We start from the raw sequence: 21729 nt of genomic DNA on the forward strand, positions 1-21729 counted from the left end.
TGACAGCTTCCGACGAAGCATGGGTCTCCCTGCAACTGCTTCTGACACCTCCCCACTATTTTCACTGGATGTGTCTCTCACCCCTTTCTCCCCCCTGCTTCCTGCCTGCGCTGCTGCATCTCTCTCAGTATCCCTGAGATCCTCCTCCAGAGACCCCGCGCTCCCCCTGCTGGTCCCTGCTTTGGCTGTTGAGTCTCTCCCAGTCTCTGGGAGCCCTATCACCTCCTTTCCCTCTGATGTCAGTTCCCTGACATCCACCTCCCCTCCAGGGCCCCCTTCCCCCCCGCCCCCTCCCTCTCCTCTGGGCGGTGAGGAGCTGAAACCCCGAAACGACTCCTCTTCATCTTCCGACGTCTCGAACATCTCCCTCCATCGGTCTTTGTTCCGACTCGCTGAATCCTCCTCCACCTCGGAATCAGAGAACCCCTCCAACTCCTCTTCTTCGTCTGTGGTGGCGAAGTATTCCCTCCGGAACCTCGCCACTGGCTGGGGTTTTCGAGGGAATCTCTGATGAAAAGTTTCAATTAGAACCTCGTCATCTACATCCTCTGCCCTGACCCAGGTGTTTTCCGACTCCGGTTCCCCTTCCCACATTACCAAATACTCTACTTGCTCTCCTTTCCACCTGGAATCTAGGATCTCCGCTGCATGGTAGCTGTGTTCTTTTTCCTCCATCGCTGGTCCCCTATTGACCCTCCCCTCTCTGTCCCCTATATACGGTGACAGCAACGATCTGTGGAACACTGGGTGCAACTTCATGTGGTTCGGTAACCGGAGTCTGAAAGCCACTGGGTTGACCTGTTGCGTGACTTCAAATGGGCCCAGTCTTTTGGGTCTTAACTTCTTACAACCTCCTTTAAATGGTAACCCTTGGGTGGACAGCCACACCTGGTCTCCCACCCTAATGCTTTCCCCTTCCCTTCTGGTTTTGTCTGCCTGCCTCTTATATTCCTCCTTCGCCCGGTTTAAATTAAGTTGGAGTTGGCGATGGATCGCTTCCATTTCTTCAACGAACTGTTCTGCTGCTGGAACGCTCCAGTTCTCCCCCTCCCCCCCTGGGAAGGCTCGGGGATGACACCCGTGATTGGCCAAAAAAGGGCTCATCCCCGTGGACACGTTCTCTGCATTGTTGTAAGCAAATTCTGCCAACGCCAGCTTCTCCACCCAATCATTCTCTCTGTCATTAACATAACACCTCAAATATTGCTGGAGGACACCATTAGCTCTTTCCGCCTGCCCGTTGGTTTCTGGATGACGGGCAGTAGAGAAATTAACCTCTACATGCAGTAAGCTCATGAGCTTCCTCCAGAACCTGGAAGTAAATTGTTTCCCTCGGTCCGAAACCACCCTCAAGGGGGCGCCATGCAACCTAAACACATTTTCCACAAACAATTTGGCGGTTTCTTCTGCTGTGACCGCATGTGAGCAGGCTATAAAGTGGGCCATCTTGGTTAACAGATCTACCACCACCATAATGGCTGTTTTCCCTTTGGACCTGGGCAGATCAGTCATAAAATCTATTGCCACTGCCTCCCACGGTCTTTCCGGCGTGGGTAGTGGTTCTAATAAACCTGCCGGTGCCCGCCTCTCCCCCTTGGCTCGTTGGCATCGGTCACACCCTCTCACATATTCACGCACATCTTCCCTGACCTTGGGCCACCAGAATTCCCTGGTAACCAGCCACATGGTTTTGTGTTGCCCAAAATGCCCTGCTGTGGGGTTATCGTGCAGTTGCTTGAGTACCTTTTCCCTCAATTCCCCTTCAGGTATGTATAACGCTCCCTTGTAGTACAACGCCCCATTTCTCTCCTCAAAACCCCCGGGTTTGTCTCCCTCCCTCCTAAGACTCCTGAGTTTGTCCTGGGCGTATTCATCCTGCCCCGTTCCCTCTACCAGTTCCCTTTGCCCCACCAATGCCGCCCCACACACCCAGCGGTCCTCGGGAATGACATGGGTCTCTTCGGGTACACCCTCTCCCTCCAAATATTCAGGCTTGCGTGAGAGAGCGTCCGCCCTAACGTTCTCCGGGCCTGGTACGTAACAAATCTCAAAGTTAAATTTGGAGAACTCCTGGGCCCATCTCAACTGCCGTTGGTTGAGCACTCGCGCAGTTCTCCAATACTCTAGATTCTTATGGTCCGTGCACACTTGCACCTTCTGTTGTGCACCAATTAGTAGGTGCCTCCATCTCCGGAAGGCCTCATAAATTGCAAGAAGTTCCCGGTCGTACACCGTGTAGTTCCTCTCAGACTTGTTCAGCTTCCGCGAAAAGAAGGCACACGGTCGCCACTCAGACCCCTCCTTCCCCGGCTGCAGAAGAAGCACCGCCCCTATGGCTCTGTCCGACGCGTCTGTTTCGACCCTCAGCTTTTTTTGTAAATCCACATGTAGAAGTTGTTCGTCAGAGGCGAAGGCCCTTTTCAGTTCCTCAAACGCTCGCTCCGCCTCCCCCGTCCAAACAAACTTCTTTTTGCTGCTGAGACAGTCCGTGATGGGCGCCGTCAGGTGGGCGAAGTTGCGGATGAACTTACGATAAAAGTTTCCAAACCCTAGGAACCTCTGCACATCCTTCTTGGTCTTGGGTGTTTTCCATTCCAGCACCGCTTGAACCTTGCCGGGGTCCATGGCCAACCCCTTATCTGACAAGCGGTACCCCAGGAATTCCACCTCCTTGGTATGAAACTGACACTTCTCCAGTTTCACCCACAGTCTGTTGGCTTGCAGCCTGCTCAACACTTCTCTGACGTCTCTCACATGTTGCTCCTCATTCTCCGAATACACCAACACGTCATCTAAGAAGGCCACGCAATTCTTGTAGAGCAAAGGCCCCAGTACGTGGTTCATGAAAGCTTGAAAACACGCGGAGCCTGTTTGTAATCCAAAAGGCATAACTAAGTATTCAAATGCCCCCAAAGGGGTGAACATGGTGGTCTTCCATTCATCCCCTTTCCTTATACGTATCAGGTTGTACGCCCCCCTTAGGTCCAGCTTTGTAAAAATCTTTCCCTTCCGCACCCTGGTCAAAATATCATCAATCCTGGGCATAGGAAAAGCCGCCGGCTCTGTCACTGCATTTAGGGCCCGAAAGTCACATACCAGCCTCGGCTTGTCCGTGTTTTTTTTGTCCACAAAAAACACTGGGCTACCCCCCGCTGCCTTGGACTCTCTGATGAAGCCCCTCTTCAGGTTCTTGTCAATGAACGCTCGCAACTCCTGCATTTCCCTGTCTGACATGGCATACAACTTGCCTACAGGAAGCTGTGCTCCAGGGAGTAAATTGATCTGGCAATCAAAGGGTCTATGCGGAGGTAGTTGGTCAGCTTCCTTCTCGCTGAACACGTCGCTGAGATCAGCATACTGTGGTGGCACCTTCCCCTTCTCCACTACTTCAGTCCCTGCCAGGGTGGCTTGGGCCCCTGCTGACCCCTTTTCCCCCCTGCAGTGTTCTAAGCAATGTGCGGAACCGAAGGAAACCACTCTTTGATGCCAGCCCACCAGCGGATCATGTAGGGCTAGCCAGCTCATTCCCAAAATAATGGGAGCACCTCCCAAGGTGGCCACATTAAACGCTATCAGTTCTGTGTGCCTTGCCACCCTCATTATCATTGGGATGGTCTGCAAGCTGACTCCTCCTCCCAACAGTTCCCTGCCATCGATCGTGGTCACCTGCAGGGGGTTGCTTAAAGGGATAGTCTGTATCTGGTGTTCAGCAGCAAACTCCTTGCTCATAAAATTGCAGGAGCTGCCTGAGTCCAACAGTGCCTTTATTTTTAGGGGGTGTCCATTTTGCAGCTCTAGCGACACTTCAATCACTAGAGCCGGTCGAGGAGCTTCTGGCACTGGCACTTGGGGAAGGGGCACTTTCACTGCTCTTTGGCCTGGCTGCAGTGCCCTGATGGCAACCAGGCGTTGGCTTTTACCTGCTCCGTTTCTCCCTGCTCTTCCCCCTCAACAGCCCCCACCATTCCTTGCCATTCCTTCCTCTGGGGGCAGACTCTGGCAAAGTGGCCTGGCTGTTGGCAGAGATAGCATTTCCGGGCTCCCTTTCCCTCCTTCTTCGCCCCCTCACTGGGCTTTGAAACTGCGCGCGCGCGGGCTGTTCCGATTTCCATCGGCTCTGCCGGCGGGAAAGCTGGCTCAGGAATGTCTGGAATGCGTAACTCCTTCCAACGTTCCCCTCTCCCTTCCCGCCTCTCCAAGGCTCTTGCCTCCTGGCGCGCTCCAATGGTCAGCGCAGATTTGGTCAGCTGATCCATAGACACCGCCCTGGGGCTCCTGGCCAGCTCGTCTTTCACAGCTGAAGAAAGACCTTCTTCAAATAGCATCTGAATGGGTGCTGCCGATAAATCCCACCCCAATCTGTGAATCAGCATGGTAAATTCAGTCCAGTACTCACGGACAGATCTGCTTCCCTGCTTGCAAGCCATTAACTGTCTGCGCACCAACCCTTCCTCAATGTCGCTGGAAAACATGATATCCATTGCACGAAAAAATTTCATAGTGTCCTTTAGGATATCGTTGTGCGTTGCCATCAGGGGTCGAACCCAGTCTCGCGCGCCCTTCTCAAGATGCCCAATTACAAAAGCAACTCGAGATTCCTCATCAGGGAACTCATCAAACTGGACATTCAGGGCATATTGCATTTCAGTCCTAAAGGCATGGTAATCCTTGGGGTCCCCCCCAAACTTCTGCACCAATCCTGGTACCTTTCTGGGGAACTGAGTGGTTCTCCCCTTCTTGTCTGCATCTTGAGCCCTCCTCTCCTCGAGCCTCGCCGTCTGCAGCGCCAGTTGGACCTCCAATGCTCGGCATCTTTCTTCCAAGCTTGGATCAGCTCCTCCCCCTGCTCCTCCGGCTCCGGCTGGGTCGCTCATGATGCTTTCTCCTGCACAGGCAGCGTACAGAGACTGTCGGACTGCTATCAGGGGATGATTAGCTGCTTGTGCTTAAAATGGTGCCCCTTCAGAGTTTGTGCAGCCCCACAAACCTCTGTGTGTGACAGAGCTCCTCAGACATGTCTGCTCTAGTCACTGTTAGAGTCCGACAGTGGCTGTTTGCGGAAACGCCTCCAACAAAGAAGTTCCTTAACGGAAACACGTCTCCTGGACTCACGACGTGACAGCTTCCGACGAAGCATGGGTCTCCCTGCAACTGCTTCTGACACCTCCCCACTATTTTCACTGGATGTGTCTCTCACCCCTTTCTCCCCCCTGCTTCCTGCCTGCGCTGCTGCATCTCTCTCAGTATCCCTGAGATCCTCCTCCAGAGACCCCGCGCTCCCCCTGCTGGTCCCTGCTTTGGCTGTTGAGTCTCTCCCAGTCTCTGGGAGCCCTATCACCTCCTTTCCCTCTGATGTCAGTTCCCTGACAGCGGGCTTACATAGCTTCATAGATCTTTGGCACATGAAAGAAAGAATGTTAGAGCTACACTTAGACAGGTATATAAGCTCTTAATCCACTTATGACTAAGATTGATTATAATATGACTAAGGCAATTACTAATGTTATAATCATAATATAGACTCACATAATTAATTATACATTGAGGATTAACATCTCATTGTGAACTTAAAGTGAACTTAAGTGAAGTAAAATAGAAAAAAGTGTGGTATGCAAGGAATGGAATGCAGGGATCTGTGTGCCAGGGACAGGCTTTTTGCCGTGTGCTGTGCGTGAAAGGAGAGGGAAGCGTGTCTGATTATAAACAGACTTTTTAGTCTGTTAGAAGCAAGGCATGTTAGAAATAATTCCCAGAATGCAGGAGGGAAAAGAACCAGTGTTTTACTATACTGGGACATAAGGATAACATGTCTACAACATAACATAACATAACATAACATAACATAACATAACATAACATAACATAACATAACATAACATCATAACATAACATGTTCCAACCAGGAAGCTGCCTCTATTCTGTAGCTGCTGCTTGAAGCAAGTCTAACTCCACTGGTTTCCTGTGTCTGCATTTCCACAAGACAATTCCTTGTTTTCTCTGAACAGGTTAAGTGCCCAACTGTTGCCTCCCAGATTTGCATGAGTTGGTTGAAGATAAGAAAAGGTGTCCAGAGGGCCTACCTATCCTTGTCTAACAGACAGACTTCATACTAACAATAAAATGATCCAAAGCCCAGCAATATGATATGATAGCCATGTTCAAATATATAAAAGGATGTCACATAGAGGAGGGAGAAAGGTTGTTTTCTGCTGCTCCAGAGAAGCGGACACGGAGCAATGGATCCAAACTACAAGAAAGAAGATTCCACCTAAACATTAGGAAGAACTTCCTGACAGTAAGAGCTGTTTGACAGGGGAATTTGCTGCCAAGGACCTTGGGGTCTCTTCCAACTCTATGATTCTATGAATATTTATGCACAAATGTTGAATTCAGAAATTGAACTGTTCTGTAAGTACATTTTTGTATAGTATATGTCGTGGTGAGACTTGGTTTCCTCTGGACTCCATATGGCTACAAGGTTAGATATCAGGTTTCTAAATAGTTAAAATGAAAAGGAAAGCAAAAATGCAATATGTAAGAATTAATTACCAAACTTCTGATGTGGAGTTATACTTCTCATTAATACTTATTTTTGAGGGGGACGCAAGCATCTCCAGTGCGGCACAGCCCAGTGCTCCTCTCTGCCCACCAAGGGCCACATTGGCTGACTGGATTCCCCCCTGCATGGATGGGCTCAGCATTGCCCCCCTGTGCCAAGGGCTGGGCTGGTGCCCCCCAGCACAATAGCCCCTGTGCGCCCCAGGCGCCAGCAACCAACACTGCACCACTGTTCAGTGATCTCAAGGCATCCTGAATCTATAGCAAACCATTATAACATACCTATTGTCCTGGGAAGAAATAAATAGTTAAACCAAATCACCAATATAAAACATGTAATGACAGCTTTTTACCGATTGTGTTCTGTCATTGTGTATTAGCAGTTGATGAATTGGTTACTAGTGTAACACCAGGTCTCTAGCTGCATCAAAATTCTTCCAAGAAAACAGAGCTGAAGCATTAAAATTGGACCTAGGCTCAAAACTAAGCAGTTGCCCTTGTGATGTTTTTTACAAGGCTATGCTCTGTTTAAAGAGAGAAAGAGTAGCAAGTGGACAGACATTCCTACTTTTCACGTTTCTGTTTTTAGTTTGGTGAAAACAATTTCCTGTGTTGACACAGTATATCATAAAAACTAAGAATATTCTCCATCATAGTTACCCTCTTGGGAAAGATCTGTATTGATTTATAGTCATGTGTCAGGATTCAGCTTTGTATGTTTGTCTCTGCAACTTTCATTTACAGGGGAAAAGACTGTACTTAAAGCCATATTTTAGCCATTAGGGCATTATTATTTATTACTGTATTGGACAAAAATTACAGCAAAGTCTCATTTTGATAAAACTGGGAACACATTTATTCCATCTTAAACTTGATCTAGAAATTGTGATAATACTCTAATAGCCAGCTAGGACAATTAAGTGCCTTTTGAAAGTAAAATGGGACCATCCAAAAATAAGAGAACTTGGTTGCTACATATTTTAGGGGTTTCCTTGGTTTTCAGGTGCATATAATTTGTGATTTTTTAAAAACACAAATCACTCCCCAAAATGGTCCCAAGAGCTTTCAGTCTTATGGAATGTTGTGAGTATAGAGATGATAAAACACTGGGGTAACTTTGCCATTTTCTGGAGAGGGAGCTTGTGGTACACTCCGTACCATTTTTGGACATGAGAGTTCCCCATAGAATACAGTGGGAACAGAGCCATAGCTAGGTGATCTTGCGCCCCTGGCAGAACCGTCCAGATTGCGCCCCCTGGCCACAGACAAATTAGGTCTTCTTTCCGCCTCTCCTCCAACCTCCCATTCCACCCATTCAATTCACCCTCTAGTTAAAACCATTTCTTATGATGCAATAATCAATATTTATATTTATGAACATATTTTAGCCAATTTTGTGCCCCCCATTGCCTGCCCCCTGGGGGAGCACCTCACCACCCCCTAGCTACGGCCCTGAGTGGGAAACCCAGGTTTTTAGTGTAGTTGTGAATGGATAGCACTGTGCCTGTATAAAATAAGAGTACCGAAATATAGCAGCACATTCTAACCATTGTCTAATTTCACATGAACAGGTTTAGTTTCTAAAATTTCTTTCTCAATTCCAACACAATCCCATTTAATCCCAAATAGGATGGCCAGCATTCCCATAGCAAGGTCAGAATACAGAATAAAACACAAAAATGAGCAGTGAGTGGGTGGTGGACCCGGCGAGGAGAACCAGGTGATGGGTCCAGGTGCAGGCTGTTTAAATGCAGACCTGAAGGGAGCCGCCCTGCTCCGTCAGTCCCGCCCCCAAGGTCAGCCCTGCATCCAAGCCGGCCTGCCATTGGCCAGTTGGGCAGGCCAGCTTGGATTCAGCACTTGGGGGGAGGGGGCCTTATGCCTCTCTGCCTCCCCAGCCAGGATCCCAGGGCCTGCAACTTCCTTGCCAGGTCCTCTGGAAGCCTCTGCCGACCTGCAGTGCTGCCACACCTGGAAGGTGAGCATACTTCTAGGAAGCAAATCCTATGGAATTAGGCCTGACTCGATTACAAGTAACAAGTAGAATTGGGCATTAAGATGCTCAGGATGAAGGGAGAATTAAAATACAGTTAGTTCATATTTCTTGGATGAACAGCCATTAACTTTAATTTGGGAGAAGAGGATGTGAACACTTTCATTTCCTATTAGTGTATATCCATTGATAAAAGGGTAATTATCTGGCTCCTAATTACAGCAAAATGTTCCAGTACACAAATGCTTGACTAATTAAAATTGGTGTTCTTTTCAAAGTGCTGGGATCATGATTGTAAATTGATTATTAACAATGATTTAAGATTATTTGATTTCAGGTGCCTTCTTGATTACTTCTGTTTACTCTTAATAGACCCTCCCCCCTTCAACCGCAGGAAAAGATAGCTTTGAGGTAGATTTGCATTTTGTGCTTCAGTTGTGTTTTTGCTGAAATGTCTGTTTCTTTTCCTACTGTTTCATAACACCCTTAATCTCTTCCGATTGGTGACAGGATTGCGTGTGTGTGTGTCCAGGCACTCACCCAGAGTTTATGTTTCTGTCAGAAATTAGGCACAGCAAAGACTGCAGTGTCTTTAAAAGAAGTGATTTTTTTTTTACTCATATATACACCTGCATCTACTGTGGAGAAAGTTCCCAGCATTCACATTGCAAGAAAGTCCTTTGTTACAGCAACCTCGGATCTCCAAGAGGGGGAATCAGCCATGCTGTCTCCGCCTTGGGATTACGGCTTCTTCCTCTCAGCCCCCACGTAGCATTCTTCCCACTTCCTGCATCCTCTCAGAATCTCTTGTGAAAGGTAGCTTCCCCTTCCATTTACATCCTTGCCCACTGCCACCCAGGTAACCTGTGTTTCCCAAGCCTATTGCAAAATGAGACTTTTTCCTGCTGTTTACCTCTGGCAAACTGTAACTCTGGCAACCCCCATTTCACAGACTCAAGGATCTCTTCTTGATCGGGTGATGACTCCTTTTTTATTCTTAACAGTTTATCTCCCAGGCAATCCTCAGTCTGGAAAAGAAACTTAGCCTAATGGCACCTAGTGAAGACTCCTAGCATTTAGTAATTCTAAGCATTTAGTAATCTCTAACATTTTCTAAACCTCGAAATAAATTTTAAAAATGTCCAGTAGCTCCTTAAAAATGGTAAAGGACCCTTGACAGTTGTCCAGTCGCGAACGACTCAGCTGTTGCGGCGCTCATCTTGCTTTACTGGCCAAGGGAGCCGACGTTTGTCCGCAGACAAAAGCTTTAGGCTCAGTGGTTTAGACCACAGCGCCACCCGCATCCCTAATTATGCACATGAAAGCTTATACCCAGAACAAACCTAGTTGGTCTCTAAGGTGCTACTGGACAATTTTTAAAATTTTTTATTTTATTTTGATTGCATCAGACCAACACCACTACCTACCTGAATTTTCTAACCCAAGAAATGATAAGGTGCCTTTGCACCCACAAACCCTAGCACCCTCGGTCGGCAATAATACAAAGACAACAGCCTGTTCTGGACCAAAAATAGTCTATACTCTTTCCTGCACCTTTTCAGATCTTCCACAATGCTAATTTAGAGCCACAGTGGTCTTTTCTACAAGTGATGCCATCCCTACTTTCTCCTTCCCATGCTGGTTCCACAAGCTCTGATGTAAAGTGAGCTGCACACATTGTCCATTAGCTGACAATATTTGTTCATTCTTCTAGCTTTTATCTGATAAATTATGTGTTTTTGTAAAAAGTGCCACACACACACACACACACAAGCACAGTTAATTTGTTCTGGGGAGAAGGAGGAATGTCAGCAGTTCAAAGCAAAGCCTTTGTCTGTCAAACTGGCTCTGTTGCAAACCCCATGTTTACAGGCCCATTCCTGGGGGGAATTAATGCCTGTGCCACCAGTGTGATGAGAGTCCTCTGGAGTACAGCCACTTCATCTATGTCCACCTGCACTTGGAGAAAACTTCAAGAGAATTTAGTCTTTCTTCCACCAACTTGTATGTGGCAATTAGGTAAACTCCTTCCCCAAGTGTTGCCCAGTTTTGTTTCCTTGGCTCTCTGCTGTTCTCTCTATGTATCTGTCATGTAAAACTTTCATTTTAAAGAATTTATGCTGTAGCATTTTAGTGGAGGTCCTGGCCCACACCTCCAGTGTGTTTGAGGGCAAAGGGTGGCAATGTAGTAGTGGCAGGGGACATATTTTTGTTGCCCAGAAGGGCTTTGGAACAGAGGAGAAGAAAAATGATAACAGAGGTGGCTTTGTCCCCAGGTTCTTTTTGTGCCCACGCACCCATCTCTGTGTTGGCGGTGGCTTGCATATTTGCTGTGGACAGAAGAGCATCTAATGCTGAGAGCCTAAATCTCATCAGGAAGTGATCTGACCTTGACAACGGGCTGGTGTTAATATCCCTCACTTTCAGATCACCCACTTCCTGCCCAGTTGAGAAAATAAGGTCCAGTGTGACCTGCTACATGTGTTGGATAGATGACATGTTGGAACATCCCCATGGCCATCATGGCAGCTACTGAGTCCTGAACTGCCTGAGAGCTAACTGCTTCAGTATGGATTTTGAAGTCTCCCAACACCAGCAGCCTGGGAGTCTTCAGCACTGCCTCAGAGACCAGCTCTCTCAGCTCAGGCAGAATTCCTCATCTGTCTTGATTATCCAGTGGCAGGAACAAACACCCTGGACGCCCACTCTGTTGGACAGAGAGAGATGGAATCTCTATAGCCTAAAGCAACTCCCACTCCCTGACCCCCAAGTCTGCCATTATATTGTACTGACTACCCAGGTGGGCACAGCTGGATGAGACCAACTCCACCCTGCTCCCTCACCCCCTCCCCGTCTCTGTAATACAGAGCAGATCATGGCGAGGGGTTTACTTCCTAAGACTGGCTTGGAATATAGTCACATGTAGATTTGTTTGTTTTTCCAAGTTAGTCCAGGGTAAACAGGAGGAAAGCTCACTTAATCATTAGCCTTTTGATTCTTTTATTATTACTACTCTGTGCTGCCTTATCCAGGCCAGAATATTGAGAAGAAAACAAAATCATGCTAAGTCCATATTATTCACTTTTTTAAAAAGGGAGCAATGTTACAAGTGGATGCCCACAATCAATTCACAATTGATCACCACAATTTTAGTTTTAGTAATAATCTGATTGGACTGCAATTTGTTGTAAGCTGATTTTTAATATTGTATTTTTAGATTTCTGTAAACTGCCATGGGACCTTACAGTGAAGGGTGAGGACTTAACAGAACAAGGGATAGTGGTGGTGATACTTTATTTGTTGAAGATTAATTTGTTTGAGCCACACTAAAAAGAGGCTTGAAATGAACAGCATAGTCAGGCATAGGCAAACTCGGCCCTCCAGATGTTTTGGGACTACAACTCCCATCATCCCTAGCTAACAGAACCAGTGGTCCGGGTTGATGGGAGTTGTAGTCCCAAAACATCTGGAGGGCCGAGTTTTCCTATGCCTGGCATAGATGCTGAATTTCTTCTGAGTAAGTTTTTATTTTAATTATTGGTGGGAGTCTGAATTCTGATGTTAATATTTTCACACTTCTTTAATTAGCACCATTTCCTACACCCTGCTGTTCAAATATAAATTTTTGCTACATTTACATAAAAATAAAACTTGGGGGTTTAATCAAACTAAAGTGAATAAGATGACACCACATGAGTACTAAATGCACTTTCTAAATTTATGTTTGTTGAAGAAACAGTTTGCTTCCTGTATTTATGCTTCGTGACAATTGAAGTAATATTCAGTACATGTAAATGTATTTGTTTTTTAGAAACAATATAGGACAGTATACAAGGCACTTTCCCATTTGTTTTTCTTTCTTAAGAGCAGTGCTTTTTTCTGGGGGTACGCAGGGGTACGCGTACCACTAAACCTTTTTGTGTTGCCCTGACTGATTTTCCAACCGACCGACAGACTGACATGCCAGCTGTCTCCGCAGTAGCAGCGCGGACTGGAGCTCCGTTATTCTCCCCGCTGGCGCCTGGGAAGGGGAGTCTGTGGCGGCGCTGCTCCTCTTCCTCCTCCTCCTCTTGCCGGGCTAGAGCCAGTCGGTGAGCGCTCTCCCCTCACTCAAGCTGACCCTGCCGCCGCCGGGGCCTTCCCATCCTCTCAGTTGCTGCCTTGAGTCCATTGTCCGGGGGTTGGGGGAGGAGGGGGGAGGGGGAGGGGGAGCAGCCAAAATGAAAGAAACCCCTAAACATTTTTAAAGAAAAAAGCACTGCTTAAGAGGATATCTGTGCACACATTCTAAAGATCCGAATTCAGCCTGACATATATACATATCATGTGGCAAGATTCCATATGTACACAAAATTTTTGAACACACTCTCCTCCCTTTGAAGGCCCTGCAAAGTGTTTTATACCTGGAATTATACACAGTAATTCACATCCTCTACTATCTTATGCAATATTCGTGGAAATAAATGTGACATAAGTATCTTAGAAATAAATTCATAGGAAGTGTTATAAGTAAATTTTCTTTTTGGTTTTTATTTTAGAAATTCTAAGAGTCTAATTTGTTTCATGAGCCTCTCGTAAATTTTGTGGCTGAAGTCTGCTTAGATAACAACTGTTATTAATGACAAGCAGAGATGGTTGAGATTCAGACGTTGTAATTTATGAATAGGTTAGAAAAATATTGGCTGAACTTGGAAATTGAACAAATTTCATGTCCATCATAAAAACCAGGAAGAATAACATTACAAGGTAATAAAATAACAATCATCATAATAATAGAAAGCTTTAAAAAAAGAGCAGCATAAAACATATTCCATAGTGGAATACAAGTTTCATATTTATAGCAAATATTTACAAATGTTGCCAAATAAACTCATAGTTAATAGGAATGTGTCACCCATGAGATGATCATGGTCATATAAATCATAAATGGCAGTGAACATCACTTTTTTAAACCATAGATCCATAGAATAACAAGATGCATCCTTCCACTCTTCAACGATCATTAGACAAGCAGGTGTTGACATGGACCACAGATTTTGTTACTTGAGTATAATTGAGCAATAGCTCTGCCCAACTTATCTCTTTATCTGGTATCTCTTTAATATGGCAAAAAGATATGGCCACTCAAGACAGTCAAATGCATTGAGAGCATCAAACGCAATAAGATTCAGAGGGTGACGGCAGTAGTGCTTTTAAGGACATGGAACAGGGAATGTGAAATCTACCTTTCTGGCACAAAACTGCCTGGTCTGGATGAACATACAAAGAGATTACCCTATTACATTGTGCCACAATAAGTGCTGTAAATATAATAATAACATAGAATAACAGAACCTTAGAGCTGGAAAGGACCCAAGGGTCATCTAGTCCAACCTCCTGCAATGCGGGAATCTCAGCTAAATCATCCATGGCAGATGGCCATCCATCTATTTCTGGTTCTGGATGAGAACCGATATGGGATGTTGATACCCACTTTTAATACCCAATTTTGGAATAACCACCATTCTGTCCTCATGGACTTTATCACCATTTAAAAGGCAAAGGTAAAGGTACCCCTGCCCGTACAGGTCAGTCGTGACCGACTCTGGGGTTGCATGCTCATCTCACTTAAGAGGCCGGGAGCCAGCACTGTCTGGAGACACTTCCAGGTCACGTGGCCAGCGTGACGAAGCTGCTCTGGTGAGCCGGCACCAGCGCAGCACACGGAAATGCCATTTACCTTCCCGCTATAAAGCGGTCCCTATTTATCTACTTGCACTTAGGGGTTCTTTCGAACTGCTAGGTGGGCAGGAGCTGGGACTGGACGACGGGAGCTCACCCCGCCACGGGGATTCGAACCGCCGACCATACGATTGGCAAGTCCTAGGCTCTGTGGTTTTACCCACAGCGCCACCCACGTCCCATTATCACCATTTAGTATCCTATTAAAGAATGGTAATCGGATGTGGGACTAGAATCTCCTTTAAATCCTATAGAAATCACATCCTATCTGAGCCAGGAGACTTTCTTGACTTGAACTTTGTGATGATTGCTAATAGCTCTTCTGCTGCGATCTTATCAATTAATAATGACCTGAATTCTCCGGAGAACAAGGGAGTATCTACTTCATTCAACAGTTCCTCTATCTGAGCTGGAGCATCCTGAGCAGAACACCACGGAGAGTGCTAGGTTGAACTCTGGAGCCAACCTAAGGTGCTTGTTTTGAGTGGCCCCACATTGAATGGGGAGATGCACGTGGCCAATGACATGTGGAAAGGGCAGCATTTATATGGTAATACCTGAAGCCTTGATCTTGAGATGGAGAAGGAAATCAAAGAGGTGCCCAAAAGATAAAGTTTCGTAATAATAGATGATCATCTACTCTCACACTATGTTTAGAGAAAAAAAATTCAGAGGCAAAATTTCTAGACATCTAAATGGGGACATGATAAGGCGCTAGAAAATTATTCATGTTGTGTGTGTATTCTCCTGTCAGTGTACTGGAACTCAGGGTGACTAGAACTCAGAGTTACCCAGGGAAATTCATTGGTTTCTAGGACTGACGAAATAAAGCACTATTTAAAACAGCACATAATTCAACTTGGGTGGCAGGAACCTCTGGCCTGTGCGCCTAATTAGAAATCAAAGTATGCAGGCAGGTTTACAGCCTGCAAAGCACTTCAGAAAGTGCCCTGCACAAAAATCAGCTGATTGCTGGGGAGGGGGGGTTGCAGTGATTTTTAGGAAGTCACTGGTTTACATCGGGCGTCCTATTGGGAAGACCCAGTTCTCTGAGTGCATGTTTTGGAAGCTGGGCAACAGGGGCAGTACAGGATTCCTTTTGGTGTACCAACCTCCCTGAAGCACCAAGGATTCCCAGCCAGAGCTGCTTCAGGTCATGGTGGATGTTCTCCTGGAGACACCTAGTTCTTCACTGGTTCGGATTTAAAAGAGAAGTAGAGCTGGGTGTCATCTGCATACTGATGAACACCCAGCCCAAACCGCCAATGATCTCTCCCAGCGGCTTCATATAGATATTAAAAAGCATGGGGGAGAGGATGGAACCCTGAGGCACCCCACAAGTGAGAGCCCAGGGGTCTGAACACTCACCCCCCCAACACCACTTTCTGGACACGGCCCAGGAGAAAGGAGCAGAACCACTGTATAACAGTGCCCCCAGCTCCCAACTCCTCTAGATGGTCCAGAAGGATGTTATGGTCAATGATGTCAAAGGCTGCTGAGAGATCCAGCAGAACTAGGAAACAGCTCTCACCTTTGTCCCTTGCCCGCCGGAGATCATCAACCAGCACGACCAAGACAGTTTCAGTCCTATGGGAAGGGCTGGGCGATGGGCTTCGTGGGGTGGTGAATGCTTCCCTCTGTGAGAGAGCCTTCCCAGACCTCCTGAAAGAGGCGGTCATTAAACCGCTTCTTTAAAAACATCTTTAGACCCTGCCAATATGGCCAACTGTTGCCCAGTCTCAAATCTTCCATTCTTGGGCAAGGTGATTGAACGAGTGGTTGCTGAACAACTCCAGGCACGCCTGGAGGATGCGGACCATTTGGATCCCTTCCAGTTGGGATTAAGGCCTCATCATGGGATCCAAGTTTGGGAATTTTATTAACAAACTAGTTTGAATTGGGGGATGGTCTATACCTACAGATCTGTGCGCAGAATCTGGCAACCATCCGGGTCGTCTTGTGATCTTTGCCTAACAATAGAAGATCAAATTTTTGCTTTTCTGGGAGGTCAGCAAGCCTCACCAGCACGGGGTCAATGGTATCTCTACGTGCCTCATCGCAAAAGGGACATCTAAAAATATGTGTTTGGGGCTTCCTATACCCCCCAATGGACAGGCGCAAAGTCTCTGGTCATATGGGACTTTTTAAAAGGATCCTTCCAAGACTGGCGAGGGCAGAGCCAAGCTTCTGGCAAGTATAAAAGCCCTTCTTGCATTTTTGGATACAAGAAAAAAGAGATATGCTGCCGTTGCAACTCTCTCTCTCTTGATTTCTACAATTTTGCCGTTGGGGCACCTTGAGCAGTACTGTTGTCTCTCGGTGTCTATAATTCTTTGCCTGACCATAGCATTTGCTTGGCCCAAGCCCAGGCTCAGAAGGGCTTGAGGGGCAAAACCCAGTTTCCGAAGGGTGGTCAGGACTGCTGTCTCCCAGCCTGACCAAAAGGTAGTTTGATGCCATGGTGGTAAGATGTTATTGACAGAATAAATAAATAAATTTTATTTATATCCCGCCCTCCCCAGCCGAAGCCGGGCTCAGGGCAGCTAACAATAATCAAAATAGTCCAACATTCTGAAACATTCATTATAAAATTAATTAAATCATTTTAAAATCAAATTAATGGCAACCATCAAGCAAAATTTTGTGCAGATTGCCAGAGGAGGGGGTCAGGCTGCGCCCTGACAAAAGGCCTGGTGGAACAGCTCTGCCCACCTGTCAAACTTTTCCCATGGGTGGGGGTGGGGACAATGATCTGTCACATTGGTCAAATCCAGTTCCCTACTTCTGATTTAATTGATGCAATTTTCTTTCACAAAATGTCATTTAGGTAAATTTAATAGCAGATTAGACAAATCATTTTAGGTCTATCAGTAGCTGTTAGTCATGAAAGCTATACAGAGCTTATGAATTCTGGGGCAGTTTGCCACTGAACGCTGGTGTGCTTCCCAGAGTTGTCTATTGTGGAAACTAAATTCTGAACAAATGGAACGTTGGTCTAATGCATCAGGCTAGTGTTTTGCTCTAATGTTCACAGAATGTTCTCTCTCGCTTTCTGTACTCTCTCCCGCTCCCTCTGGTTTAATTAAGGCACACAAGAAGAAATAATTTTCTCTTAGGGTTGCGAGAAAAAGTTCACGAGTCGTATCCAGTGGGAGTTCTACTCAGACTGGTACACATTGAAATTAATGTTGTTGTTGTTTAGTCGTTTAGTTGTGTCCGACTCTTCGTGACCCCATGGACCAGAGCATGCCAGGCACTTCTGTCCTCCACTGCCTCCCGCAGTTTGGTCAGACTCATGTTTGTGGCTTCAAGAACACTGTCCAACCATCTCGTCCTCTGTATTCCCCTTCTCCTTGTGCCCTCCATCTTTCCCAACATCAGGGTCTTTTCCAGGGAGTCGTCTCTTCTCATGAGGTGGCCAAAATATTGGAGCCTCAGCTTCATGATCTGTCCTTCCAGTGAGCACTTAGGGCTGATTTCCTTAAGAATGGAAAGGTTTTGTCAGGGAACTGACATCAGAGGAAAGGGAGGTGGTAGGGCTCCCAGAGACTGGGAGAGAGTCAGCAGCTAAAGCAGGGACAAGGAGGGGGAGCGAGGGGTCTCTGGAGGAGGATCTCAGTAATGCTGAGAGAGACGCAGCAGCCCAGGCAGGAAACAGCAGGGGAGAGAAAGGGGTGAGAGACACTTCCAGCGAAAATAGCGGGGAGGTGTCAGAAGCAACTGCAGGGAGACCCATGCTTCGCCGGAAGCTGCCACGTCGTGAGTCCAGGAGACGCGTTTCCGTTAAGGAACTTCTTTGCTGGAAGCGCTTCCGCAGGCAGCCACTGTCAGACTCTACTAGTGACTAGAGCAGACATGTCTGAGGAGCTCTGTCACACACAGAGGTTTGTGGGGCCGCACAAACTCTGAAGGGGCACAATTTTAAGCACAAGCAGCTAATCTTCCCCTGACAGGTTTGTTCTTCTTGCAGTCCATGGGACTCTCAAGAGTCTCCTCCAGCAGCATAATTCAAAAGCATCAATTCTTCGGCGATCAGCCTTCTTTATGGTCCAGCTCTCACTTCCATACATCACTACTGGGAAAACCATAGCTTTTACTATACGGACCTTTGTTGGCAAGGTGATGTCTCTACTTTTTAAAATGCTGTCTAGGTTTGTCATTGCTTTTCTCCCAAGAAGCAGGTGTCTTTTAATTTCATGACTGCTGTCACCATCTGCACTGATCATGGAGCCCAAGAAAGTAAAATCTCCCACTGCCTCCATTTCTTCCCCTTCTATCTGCCAGGAGGTGATGGGACCAGTGGCCATGATCTTCGTTTTTTTGATGTTGAGCTTCAGACCATATTTTGCACTCTCCTCTTTCACCCTCAATAAAAGGTTCTTTAATTCCTCCTCACTTTCTGCCATCAAGGTTGTGTCATCTGCATATCTGAGGTTGTTGATATTTCTTCCGGCAATCTTAATTCCGGCTAGGGATTCATCCAGCCCAGCCTTTCGCATGATGAATTCTGCATATAAGTTAAATAAGCAGGGAGACAATATACAGCCTTGTCGTACTCCTTTCCCAATTTTGAACCAATCAGTTGTTCCATATCCAGTTCTAACTCTAGCTTCTTGTCCCACATAGAGATTTCTCAGGAGACAGATGAGGTGATCAGGCACTCCCATTTCTTTAAGAACTTGCCATAGTTTGTTGTGGTTGACACAGTCAAAGGCTTTTGCATAGTCAATGAAGCAGAAGTAGATGTCTTTCTGGAACTCTCTAGCTTTCTCCATAATCCAGCGCATGTTTGCAATTTGGTCTCTGGTTCCTCTGCCTCTTCTAAATCCAGCTTGCACTTCTGGGAGTTCTCGGTCCACATACTGCTTGAGCCTTCCTTGTAGAATTTTAAGCATAACCTTGCTAGTGTGTGAAATGAGTGCAATTGTGCGGTAGTTGGAGCATTCTTTGGCACTGCCCTTCTTTGGGATTGGGATGTAAACTGATCTTCTCCAATTATCTGGCCACTGCTGAGTTTTCCAAACTTGCTGGCATATTGAGTGTAGCACCTTAACAGCTTCATTGTTTAAAATTTTAAGTAGTTCAGCTGGAATACCATCACTTCCACTGGCCTTGTTATTTGCAGTGCTTTCTAAGGCCCATTTGACTTCACTCTCCAGGATGTCTGGCTCAACGTCAGCAACCACACTACCTGGGGTGTACGAGACATCCGTATCTTTCTGGTATAATTCCTCTGTGTATTCTTGCCACCTCTTCTTGATGTCTTCTGCTTCTGTTAGGTCCTTACCACTTTTGTCCTTTATTATGGTAATCTTTGTACGAAATGTTCCTTTCATTTCTCCGGTTTTCTTGAACAGATCTCTGGTTTTTCCCATTCTGTTGTTTTCCTCTATTTCTTTACATTGCTTGTTTAAGAAGGCCTTCTTGTCTCTTCTTGCTATTTTTTGGAAATCTGCATTCAGTTTCCTATATCTTTCACTATCTCCCTCGCATTTTGCTTGCCTTCTCTCTCCCGCTATTTGTAAGGCCTCATTGGACAGCCACTTTGCTTTCTTGCATTTCCTTTTCATTGGGATGGTTTTCATTGCTGCCTCCTGTATAATGTTGCGAGCCTCCATCCATAGTTCTTCAGGCACTCTGTCTGCCAAATCTAAATCCTTAAACCTGTTCCTCACTTCCACTGTGTATTCATAAGGGATTTGATTTAGATTGTATCTTACCGGCCCAGTGGTTTTTCCTACTTTCTTCAGTTTAAGCTTGAATTTTGCTATAAGAAGCTGATGATCTGAGCCACAGTCAGCTCCAGGTCTTGTTTTTGCTGACTGTATAGAGCTTCTCCATCTTTGGCTGCAGAGAATATAATCAATCTGATTTCGATGCTGCCCATCTGGTGATGTCCATGTGTACAGTCGTCTGTTGTGTTGTTGGAAAAGCGTGTTTGTGATGACCAGCTTGTTCTCTTGACAGAACTCTATTAGCCTTTGCCCTGCTTCATTTTGATCTCCAAGGCCAAACTTGCCAGTTGTTCCTTTTATCTCTTGATTCCCAACTTTAGCATTCCAATCCCCTATAATGAGTAGAACATCCTTGTTTGGTGTCACTTCTATAAGGTGTTGTAAGTCTTCATAGAATTGGTCAATTTCAGTTTCTTCAGCACCAGTGGTTGGTGCATAAACTTGGATTAAAGGTAAAGGTACCCCTGCCCGTACGGGCCAGTCTTGCCAGACTCTAGGGTTGTGCGCCCATCTCACTCAAGAGGCCGTGGGCCAGCGCTGTCCGAAGACACTTCCGGGTCACGTGGCCAGCGTGACATCGCTGCTCTGGCGAGCCAGAGCCGCACACGGAAACGCCGTTTACCTTCCCGCTGGTAAGCGGTCCCTATTTATCTACTTGCACCCGGAGGTGCTTTCGAACTGCTAGGTTGGCAGGCGCTGGGACCGAACGACGGGAGCGCACCCCGCCGCAGGGATTTGAACCGCCGACCTTTCGATCGGCAAGCCCTAGGCGCTGAGGCTTTTACCCACAGCGCCACCTGCGTCCCTAAACTTGGATTACTGTGATATTAAAAGGTCTGCCTTGGATGCGTATCGAGATCATTCTATCATTTTTGAGACTGCATCCCAGTACAGCTTTCGCCACTCTTTTGTTGACTATGAGGGCCACTCCATTTCTTTTACGGGTTTCTTGCCCACGGTAGTAGATATGATAGTCATCCGAACTGAATTCGCCCATTCCCGTCCATTTTAGTTCACTGATGCCCAGGATGTCAATATTTATTCTTGCCATCTCATTTTTGACCACGTCCAACTTACCAAGGTTCATGGTTCTTACATTCCAGGTTCCTATGCAATATTTTTCTTTACAGCATTGGACTTTCCTTTCGCTTCCATGCATATCCACAACTGAGCGTCCTTTCGGCTTTGGCCCAGCCGCTTCATCAGCTCTGGATCTACTTGTACTTGTCCTCCGCTCTTCCCCAGTAGCATGTTGGACACCTTCCGACCTGAGGGGCTCATCTTCCAGCGTCATAACTTTTATATGCCTGTTGTCTTTGTCCATGGAGTTTTCTTGGCAGGGATACTGGAGTGGCTTGCCGGTTCCTGCTCCAGGTGGATCACGTTTGGTCAAAACTCTCCACTCTGACCTGTCCATCTTGGGTGGCCCTGCACAGCATAGCCCATAGCTTCTCTGAGTTATTCAAGCTCCTTCGCCACGGCAAGGCAGTGATCCATGAAGGGGATTGAAATTAATAAAAATGACTAAATTAGGTCCATTAATTCCAATGGGCCTACTCTGAGTCTGACTAGCATTGGATATAATCCCATGTAGGGACTTCTATACCCATTCATTTACCTTGTCCACACTCTTTCTTACAAGAAAACATCTGCCTTTTTATTTTTATTTTTTTTAAATCAACTGAAATACATGTAGCTTAATTCCCACTTCCCCCACTGAGG

At 46.4% G+C, this 21729-nt stretch overlaps 1 protein-coding gene across 4 annotated transcripts in view; it reads left to right on the top strand.

The window, feature by feature from the left end:
• TRPM3 (transient receptor potential cation channel subfamily M member 3) overlaps positions 1-21729 on the top strand; it is a gene marked incomplete at its 5' end in the record, with an annotated part of 445271 nt that overhangs the window by 125868 nt on the left and 297674 nt on the right. The gene's annotated exons all lie outside the window — the stretch shown is intronic.

This window comes from Podarcis vaucheri (assembly GCF_965113315.1).
Source record: "Podarcis vaucheri genome assembly, chromosome: 11".
Lineage (NCBI taxonomy): Eukaryota > Metazoa > Chordata > Lepidosauria > Squamata > Lacertidae > Podarcis > Podarcis vaucheri.